At 39.1% G+C, this 8,727-nt stretch overlaps 1 long non-coding RNA gene across 1 annotated transcript; it reads left to right on the forward strand.

Annotated features, from left to right (window-relative positions):
* The first annotated feature begins 4,026 nt into the window (after positions 1–4,026).
* Positions 4,027–6,310, forward strand: LOC142181447 (uncharacterized). Its single transcript, XR_012710094.1, has 3 exons — positions 4,027–4,122; positions 4,421–4,522; positions 5,753–6,310. It is a non-coding gene; the product is annotated as an uncharacterized LOC142181447 (long non-coding RNA).
* Positions 6,311–8,727: the final 2,417 nt, after the last annotated feature.

Genomic DNA, 8,727 nt, shown 5'->3' on the forward strand with positions numbered 1-8,727 from the left:
CGAGGTAGGGGCAGGGCTCAGCCCAGAGCAGCAGTACTAGTGGTGGAGCCTTAGGTAGAGTTTAAGGAGGAGGCTCTAGCCCAAACTGTTACAGCAGGGCCAACTGAGGTCCTAGAGGGGTTCATCGCTACCCTGGTACTCCAGGATGCTCTGGTCTATCTAGTGGGCCCTATGGAGAGTGTCACCCAGGCAGTCTTACTTCTTTTAGCACCAGCCATCTCTCAGGCTGGGGGAGGAGCACAGACTCCCTCTACCTGCACTCCGGAGCAGATGGCTCCTCAGTTTTAGACTCCATCAGCTCAGCTAGTTGGGGTAGTTCAAACCGGTGATGGAGCAGCTATTTCTACCGATGCTTTGTGGAGGTTGGACAGGTTCACCAAGCTTTTCACTACTACCTATGGCGGTACATCTTCAGAGGATCCCAAGGACTATTTGGACAGCTGTCATGAGGTTCTACGGAACATGGGGATAGTGGAGACCAATGGGGTCGACTTTGCTGCTTTTCGTCTGTTAGGTTCCGCCAAGACTTGATGGAGGGATTATTGTTTGGCCAGACCAGCTGGGTCACTGGCTTTGACTTGGGACCAGTTCTCTCAGTTATTTCTTGAGAAGTTTCTTCCTATCACTCAAAGGGAGGACTATCGGAGGCAGTTTGAGCATCTCTAGCAGGGTTCTATGACCGTCACTCAGTACAAGACTAGATTCATTGTCTTGGACCGTCATGCTCTTATTATACTTCCCACCGAGAGGGAGAGGGTGAGGAGATTTATTGAGGGACTAGCTCAGCCTATCAGATTGTAGATAGATAAGGAGACAGGGAGTGAGATTTCTTTCCAGGATGCAGCCAATGTGGCCAGACGAGTTGAGATGGTTCTATTATAGGGGAGTGGTCAGGGGTCTGACAAGAGGCCCCGTCATTCTGGCAGGTTCAGTGGTGCCTCATCTGGAGGCAAGGATTCTTTTGGTAGGGGTCACCCTTCTAGGCCGTTTCATCCAGCACTTCAAGCTTCTCATGGTGACCCAAGTGGTTGTGGTTCTCATATGCAGTATTCTAATCAGTTGCCCTACAATGCACCGCCAGCTCCTATCAGTACACCTCTACTCTAGAGTTTTCAAGGTAGTTGTGAGCACGTGATTTTTGTCTTATATGTATTACTCCAACAAATTCAAAACAAAATAATTTCTATTAGTGTTTGCAATTTTGTTGGATTTCGTGGCATTTTCTGTTAATTATTTGCATTTGTCTGTGTACGTTTTATTTAATTCATGAAAAATACAAAAAATATGTTGCATCTGCATTTAGGATTTAATGTTATATTTTAGGATTAATTAGCAAATTAGTTTGTTTTATAAAAAATGAAAATCACAAAAATAATTCATTTTGCATTTTTACTCTTTAATTTTGAATTGTGTAATTTTTCTTTAAATTTAGGATTTAATTAACTATTGTAAATACCATGATTAGTGATTAATCTAATTGGGTAGGTTAATTTAGTTTAAAATAATTATTAATTAATGTAGGATTTATTTTAATTTTGGAAAAAGAAAAAAGAAGTGTGAAATTGGAAAAGGAAAAGAAAGAAATAAGAAGGTTTAAATCTAGGACAAAGTCAATCCAAGTTTCCCAGCCCAAACGAAATTACCTGCCGGTCAGCCCAAGACCCTCGGTCTGTTTTCCCCAAACCCGCCCCATTTTCCCCCTACTGCATAAACTTGTTATATCATTTCTCTCCTAAAAAAAACCTAAAATCCTAAAGACCCCTCAAAGCGGCGCCAGCTACTGTTCTTCTTCTCCAGTCCGATTCAACCCAAACTCGCCTAAAAGCTCAGGCGAGTTCACTCACACGCACCCTTATCCCACCACGTCAGCAAGATTCCAATGGCCTCTGACAAAATAAGAAGGTTCCCTCCGGATTTCCCACATGCCTTTCACCTCTTGAGCGATTTATTGGACATATGGGAGCCGTGGATGGATGGAAATCAATCCATGCCCTCCATCTGTCCCTAAATCGTTCACAAAAGATGGAAAGGATTTCTAGATTTTAAGTAGAAGGTTCGAGATTTTGGAGGGGTTATATAAGGTAAGGATTTTCGGGTAAGAGAGGGGGGATTTTTTTATTTTTGGGATTTTAGGGAAAATTGGGAGGAGGGTTCAAAAGACACTTCTGGTTTTTCGGAATTTTTTTTTATTCTCATCTTCTTTGTTTCTTCTCATCGAAAATACAGAAAATACACCCAAAAATGGTTTGAGTTTCTTTTTATGCTTACTTTTGTTTTCCTTTGTTAAAATCAGAGAACAAAAATACAAAAAAAAAAATCAATTTCTTTATATCTCATCTCTGGGACAATCTGTAACGACCCGACCGGTCGTTTTGAGCTCTAGCGTGTCGTTCAGCAGTTGGAAGTCATGAACAACTTCATTTCAGGTATATTGACTTGTACGTATGGTCAGAGTTGAATTTCGGGAAATTCGGAGTCAAATTGGAAAGAAACTTTTCATTTCGGCAACCTTAAATTGAAGAAAATGGCTAAGATTGGAATTTTGAGTAAACGACCTCGGAATTGGGATCTGAAAGTTTCAGCATGTTCGTATGATGATTTCGGACTTGGGCGTATGTCCGGATTTGGTTTTGGATAACCCATGAGCATTTCGGTGTATATTGTGGAAGTTAGTATTTTAGAAGAATTTCATAAATTTGGGTTGGAAGGCATTTTAGAGTTATAGATGTCCGTTTGGGATTTTAAGTCTGGGAATAGCTCTGTATGGTGATTCTGGAGTTGGGAGCGCGATCGGAAGTGAATTCGGATGTCCGGAGGTCATTTTGAAGTCATTTGGCTAAATATAGAAATTTGAAGGTTTTTGAGAAAATTCGACCGGAAGTGGAAATTTTGATATCGGGGTCGAAATGAGATTCTGAAAGTTGATGCAAGTCTGTAATGTCGAATGTGACTTGTGTGCAAAATTTGAAGTCATTCGGACTAGTTTTGGTAAGGTTTGAGACACTTAGTCTCTTTTAAGGAAGCTTAAGTTGGAAAAGTCAACCGGATATTGACTTATGTGTTAGAGGGCTCGAAATGCAAATTTTATGGTTCGGATAGCTTCGTTAGGTGATTTGGGACTTAGGAGTGTGTCCGGAATATTTTTGTGATGACCGGGGTAGAATTAAGCTTGAATTGGCAAAGTTAGTATTTTGGCGAATTCGGGTTGATAGGTGAGATTTTTATCCGAGGGTCGGAATGAAATTCCGAGAGTTGTTGTAGCTTCGTTATGTCATTTTGGACTTGTCTGCAAAATTTGAGGTCATTCGGACGTGGTTTGGTTGGGTTTTTGATCAAAAATGGAATTTGGAAGTTCTTGAGATTCATAGGCTTGAATCCGATGATGATTTGATGTTTTGATGTTATTTTGGGTGTTCCAAAGGTTGGGACAAGTTTGAATGATATTGTGGGACATGTTGATATAATTGGTTAAGGTCCCGAGGGCATCAGGTGGATTTCGGAAGGTTAACGGAATGGAATTCGGACCCAAAAAGAAAAGAAAAAGTTGCTGCAATTTCTGCTGCTAAGCTGTCTTTGGACAGCAAACGTGCAGTCGTCGAGAGTACTTCGTAGGCCTATATCTTTTGATCTACAAGGAATATTGAGATGATTCAAAAACAAAAGTTGTATTCCTTCGTGTCTAGTTTCCAGAAAGCTAAGGAAATCGTAATTTGGACATCTGTAGAGAAAGTTATGATTGATTGAAGATGACTGGTAGAGCAGTTTCTCCAGAATTTTCTGATTTCATGGAGCCAACTTTGGAAGCTCATATCTCGGGATATATAAAGAGTTATATGGTGTACAACCTATCAAATTAAAGATCTTCGAGTCTAGTTTCTAAATATTTAAACCGTTTGTAATTTCAATATTTATACAAGACGTTATGGGTGTTTAAACAGAAGGTGTCCGACAAGGGAAAATATTAATAGGATGTACAACTTGTATAGCACAAGTGCAAGGTACAACTCGACGAAGCACGGACAGATTCTTTAAACACGGATTTGGCTTATTTCTTTCATTTCTTTCATTTGGCTTGGATGATTTTGGAGAGAATTTCAAGGGGGATTTTATCAAGCATCAAAGGTGAGTTGTTTCTACTTATTTCCAAGTTAAATACAAGATTATATGTGAATTAGAACATGAAAATCAGTAGAAAAGTGGGGTTTTAGGGCTTGTGCTTTTGAGATTTCTAGGGTTGATTTGAAGGGTCAAACGAGCTCCGATTTTTGTGTTATTTATATGTACGGACTCGTGAGAGGACGAAGAACATTTTGGTATAAAAATTTTTGAGTTTTGAGACGTGGACCCGGGGCTCGGGTTTTGTCAAATTCGTGAATTTTGATATTTTTCGAATGCTTTCGATTGGGTATTGTCCCTTTAGCATAATGCGACATATTCGCTGTGATTTTGGGAAGATTCGACGCACGTGGAGGCCAATTCGAGGGGAAAAGGCGTCGCGAGCTAAAGAAGTATCCGGTTTGAGGTGAGTAATTGATGTAAATGATATCCTGGGGGTTTGAAACCCCGGAATTTCACATCGTAACGCTATATTGAGGTGACTTGCACGCCGGATAACGGGCATGGGGTAGAGCACCATTGGGGATTGTGACTTAGTCCGTCCCGAGAGATGTTTTTACCGTGTTTTCTACTTGAACTAAATTGAAAATCATCCTTACTTGGATTTAATTGTTACATTTGGGCTTCTTGCCAATTATTTGAATCCTTCAGGGATTGACATCACTGTTTTCGCATGCATGCATATCATTTGTTCTCAGTCCAAGGTTTTAAATACTGTTTTGCAAACTCAGCCATCTTTCTAAGATTTGAAAACTTAAATGATATTTCTAAATGATATTTCGGGCTGAGAACTACTATTTTACAAATGCCCAAGGGGCTTATTATGATTTATGGGCTGAGCATGGATCAGGCTGCGCGCCGCAGCAGTGATTTGAAACAGTGGTAACAATGACACTGTATGATGTGACTTGAAACAGTGGTAACAATGGCACTGTGTGATATAAATTGGTCAGATAACAATGACTAACCAGGACTTGATTGATGTCACGAGATGGCTTGTTATTGCGCTTGGGTTGTAGGAGCCCCTCCGGAGTCTGTACACAACCCCAGTGAGCGCCGTCGACGATAAATAAATATGGATGGCTCGGGCTGCACGCCGCAGTGGGTACCAGAGGGTACCGTCATATGCATTGCATTGCACTCATGCATTTATTCCTCATCTGCATTATCCGCCATAATAATTATGTGCTCTTATTTTATTGACTGGTTGCTTCATACTGTTCTGAGCCTGATGGGCTGATACTGTTCTGAGATACTGAGCCCGATGGGCTGATACTGTTCTGAGATACTGAGCCCGAGGGGCAGATTTCTACTTATTATTTTGATACTGAGCCCGAGGGGCAGATTTCTACTTATTATTTTGATACTGAGCCCGAGGGGCAGATTTCTACTTGTTGTTTTGATATTGAGCCCGAAAGGCAAATTTCTACTCGTCATTTTACTGCCAAATTATCTTTTTTTACTGGTTTAAAAGAAATTTCACATGATGTTTCACTGAATTGTTATTTTAAATGATTTTACTGCTTCTGTATAGAGTGTTGTGTGACTTAACGTGTTTTCTTACCTTCAGTTATTATTTATATTTATTACTCACTGGGTCGGAGTACTCATATTACTCCCTGCACCATGTGTGCAGGTACAGGTATTCCTGAGGCATAGAGCGAGTTTTCTGCTGTTCAGTTTTCATCGGAGTTATCGAGGTAGCTGTATGGCGTTCGCAGACCTGTTTTCTCCCTTATTTTCTATATTTATGATATCTTCAGATGTCGTTTCTAATTCCATACTTTGTAGAATTTTAGTAAACTCTGTAGTAGCTCATGACTTGTGACACCCCGGTTAGGGCTGAGTTGGGTTGGATTTCCGTATTTTATCAATATTTTCCGCTATTGGATATTATTAAACCATGTTTATACTATAATTGTGTTTATTAATTGTCTTAAAAGGGTGAATTGGGTTGAATGGCTGGCCTTGTCTTCATGAGAGGTGTCATCACGACCAGGTTCGGGAATTGGGTCGTGACACAATCTTGCTTGTGATGGAGTTTGTTTGAAATTGTTTGTTGTTCTGTGGGTCGCTTGGTGTTGTCCGAGTTTTGTCCGAGTTATTTTTTGCGATTCGGATTTTGGTTTGCAATTTCCACTCGATATTGTTACTGCCTGAGTGGTATTTTGGAGCAAGACAATGTAATTTTCAGTTATTAGTGAAAAAATTCCAAATTAACAGGTTCTTTACCTTATTCCTTTTTCTATTTTTCCATGTAATCTGTGTGTTTGCGATTTTTTATCGTTTAGTTTTTTTCCTTTAATTTGGTTGTCCGCTTCTTCTCCAATTTCTACGATTAGTTTGGTAGTATTAAATGAGTGTAAATTCGACCTGATTGGGGTGAATCTATGTTTCATTGTTTGACACACTCCATGAAAATGAGGTAGTATTCTGCCCATATTGCCTCGTATAGTTTTTAGTAGGAAATGAGGTTTAAATTTGTTTCGTTAGTCCTATAAAAGTACTTTTAAGCAAAATGAGTTCGTCATATTTGCAACAAGTTAATTATCATGACTTGGTTTCTGTGGTTTATTAAGATTAGTGGAAGTTAGTTTTAGATTACCATTGGCTTTGAGTTCTCCATATTCTTCTAAATCTCAAAGAGATAGAACTTAGAGTTCTTAGCAACAGTTTTGGATGTTTGGCAAGTTTGTTTAAAAATGAGTTTCTTTATTGAATCTGCAGATTCAGTATTGTCCTCTCCCTCTCCCTGTGTTCTGGTGTTTTGTGTTTCCCTGGTAATTTGTTGAATGGATTTGTTTAGAAATTACTCTAGCATATATTGACAAAATGATAGTTACTTGCGAGTTGATTGATTGAAGCACCAGAATTTTGCTACTATAGTAGTTTGAGGTTTGCTGAACCTAATTGGTATTTTGGCGGGGCATTAAGTGAATTATTTACCAGCTAGCTTTCAGCGCCATTTTATATGTTTCAACAGGGGTTTGGTTCTTGCTTAGTCACTAGTAATTGGAGCTACCCACTTCAAAAGTCTTACGTTACTTTTTCATGTTATTGACGATGGATTATTAGAGATGGAATACTTTGGTCTTCTCAATTTGCTTGCTACTTTTTCCGCTTATGAAATTCAGTGGTCTTACTTCGATTCCAAGTCTTTGCACAATGTGGAAATTTGAGGACTCAATAGCTTAGGTAGTCAATCTTTCGTAGTGTGCTTGTAATACGATTTATGCATGATTTCGAAATAGAATTCACTAATTCTGCTGCCTATAGGTTGGACCCGTCTTAAACCTGTAGTCTACAACTTCTGAATCTGCCATAGTGAATGACCTAAAGTTGAGCTAAATTGTATGTTTGGCTTAGTCACTTTTGATGGGTGAATGATTATGATGTCCAACTTAAAGTTGCAGCTTTGTTTTGTTGTCTTTGTCCGTTCTTATATCGAGACTTTTAGATCCATTTGCCTTTAGTATTAAAAGTTTTTATTGTGCTAAAGTTTGTTGGATTTAGATTGTAGCTTAACTTTTAATCTTCATAATTTAATCGTTAGTCTAATTCTAATGTATACCCTGTTGTATGATTCTTTACGAGGGTGTTTCAAATAAATTATTGGAGAAATAACTTTGGGCTTTAAGAAGTCAGGTTTTGGACAATGATTTGTGCTGATTCTTGGGATTATGTCCAGCCCGTTTGGATCTTTGAGCTGGTTATGTGGCCAAACTTAAAGGGATAATTTCAAGCAAAAGAATATGGGACTAACAAATGAGCTGTCAGGCCCCTCTCCACGTTAATACTTCTGGGCCGCTTATCCCTGATGCCTTGAGTTAACCTAATTTTATAACTTATTTGCTTTGCTTTTCACAGTGTAGTTACCCGTAACTCTTGTCCTTAACAATCCCAACTCGGTTTTAGGAATAATTGTTGAATGTTCGTAGAAAAGCCTTTAGGACCGTTTAAAATACTATTGTGGTTGTGGACACGTTCGCGTGACATGATTATGATTTCTAAAAATAAAACCAGAGCATGCGTTCACGCAACTTTGGCCCGAACATTCTTAATAATAATAAAGCGTTATTAATTGTGGACATGTTCGCGTGACATGATTTTTAACGCGCTAAACAAATGGGTACACGTATGCGTGACCCATTTCAAGATAATTTTCTTAATTTAAAAGCGGTAAAAGGTAAATTCACATAGGTTCTAAAAATGAGTAATTAAATAATTTTAATAAGTCAAGTATGATCAAAGTGACCGTGCTAGAACCACGGAACTCGGGAATGCCTAATACCTTCTCCCGGGTTAACAGAATTCCTTACCCGGATTTCTGTGTTTGCGGACCGATAATAGAGTCAAATTTCCTCGATTCGGGTTTTAAACCGGTGACTTGGGACACCATAAATTTTCCAAGTGGCGACTCTGATTTTTAATAAATAAATGATCTTGTTTCGATTGTCCTTTAATTGGAAAAACTCCCTTGTATTTATACCCTTTACGGGGTGTAGGTAAAAAGGAGGTATGACAGTGGTTACTCAGGCCATCAGGGTCAGCAATCCCAACAACCAAGGGCTTGTTATACTTGTGGCGATACGAGGCATATTGCTAGATTTT

This window comes from Nicotiana tabacum, chromosome 6, assembly GCF_000715075.1.
Source record: "Nicotiana tabacum cultivar K326 chromosome 6, ASM71507v2, whole genome shotgun sequence".
Taxonomy (NCBI): Eukaryota; Viridiplantae; Streptophyta; class Magnoliopsida; order Solanales; family Solanaceae; genus Nicotiana; species Nicotiana tabacum.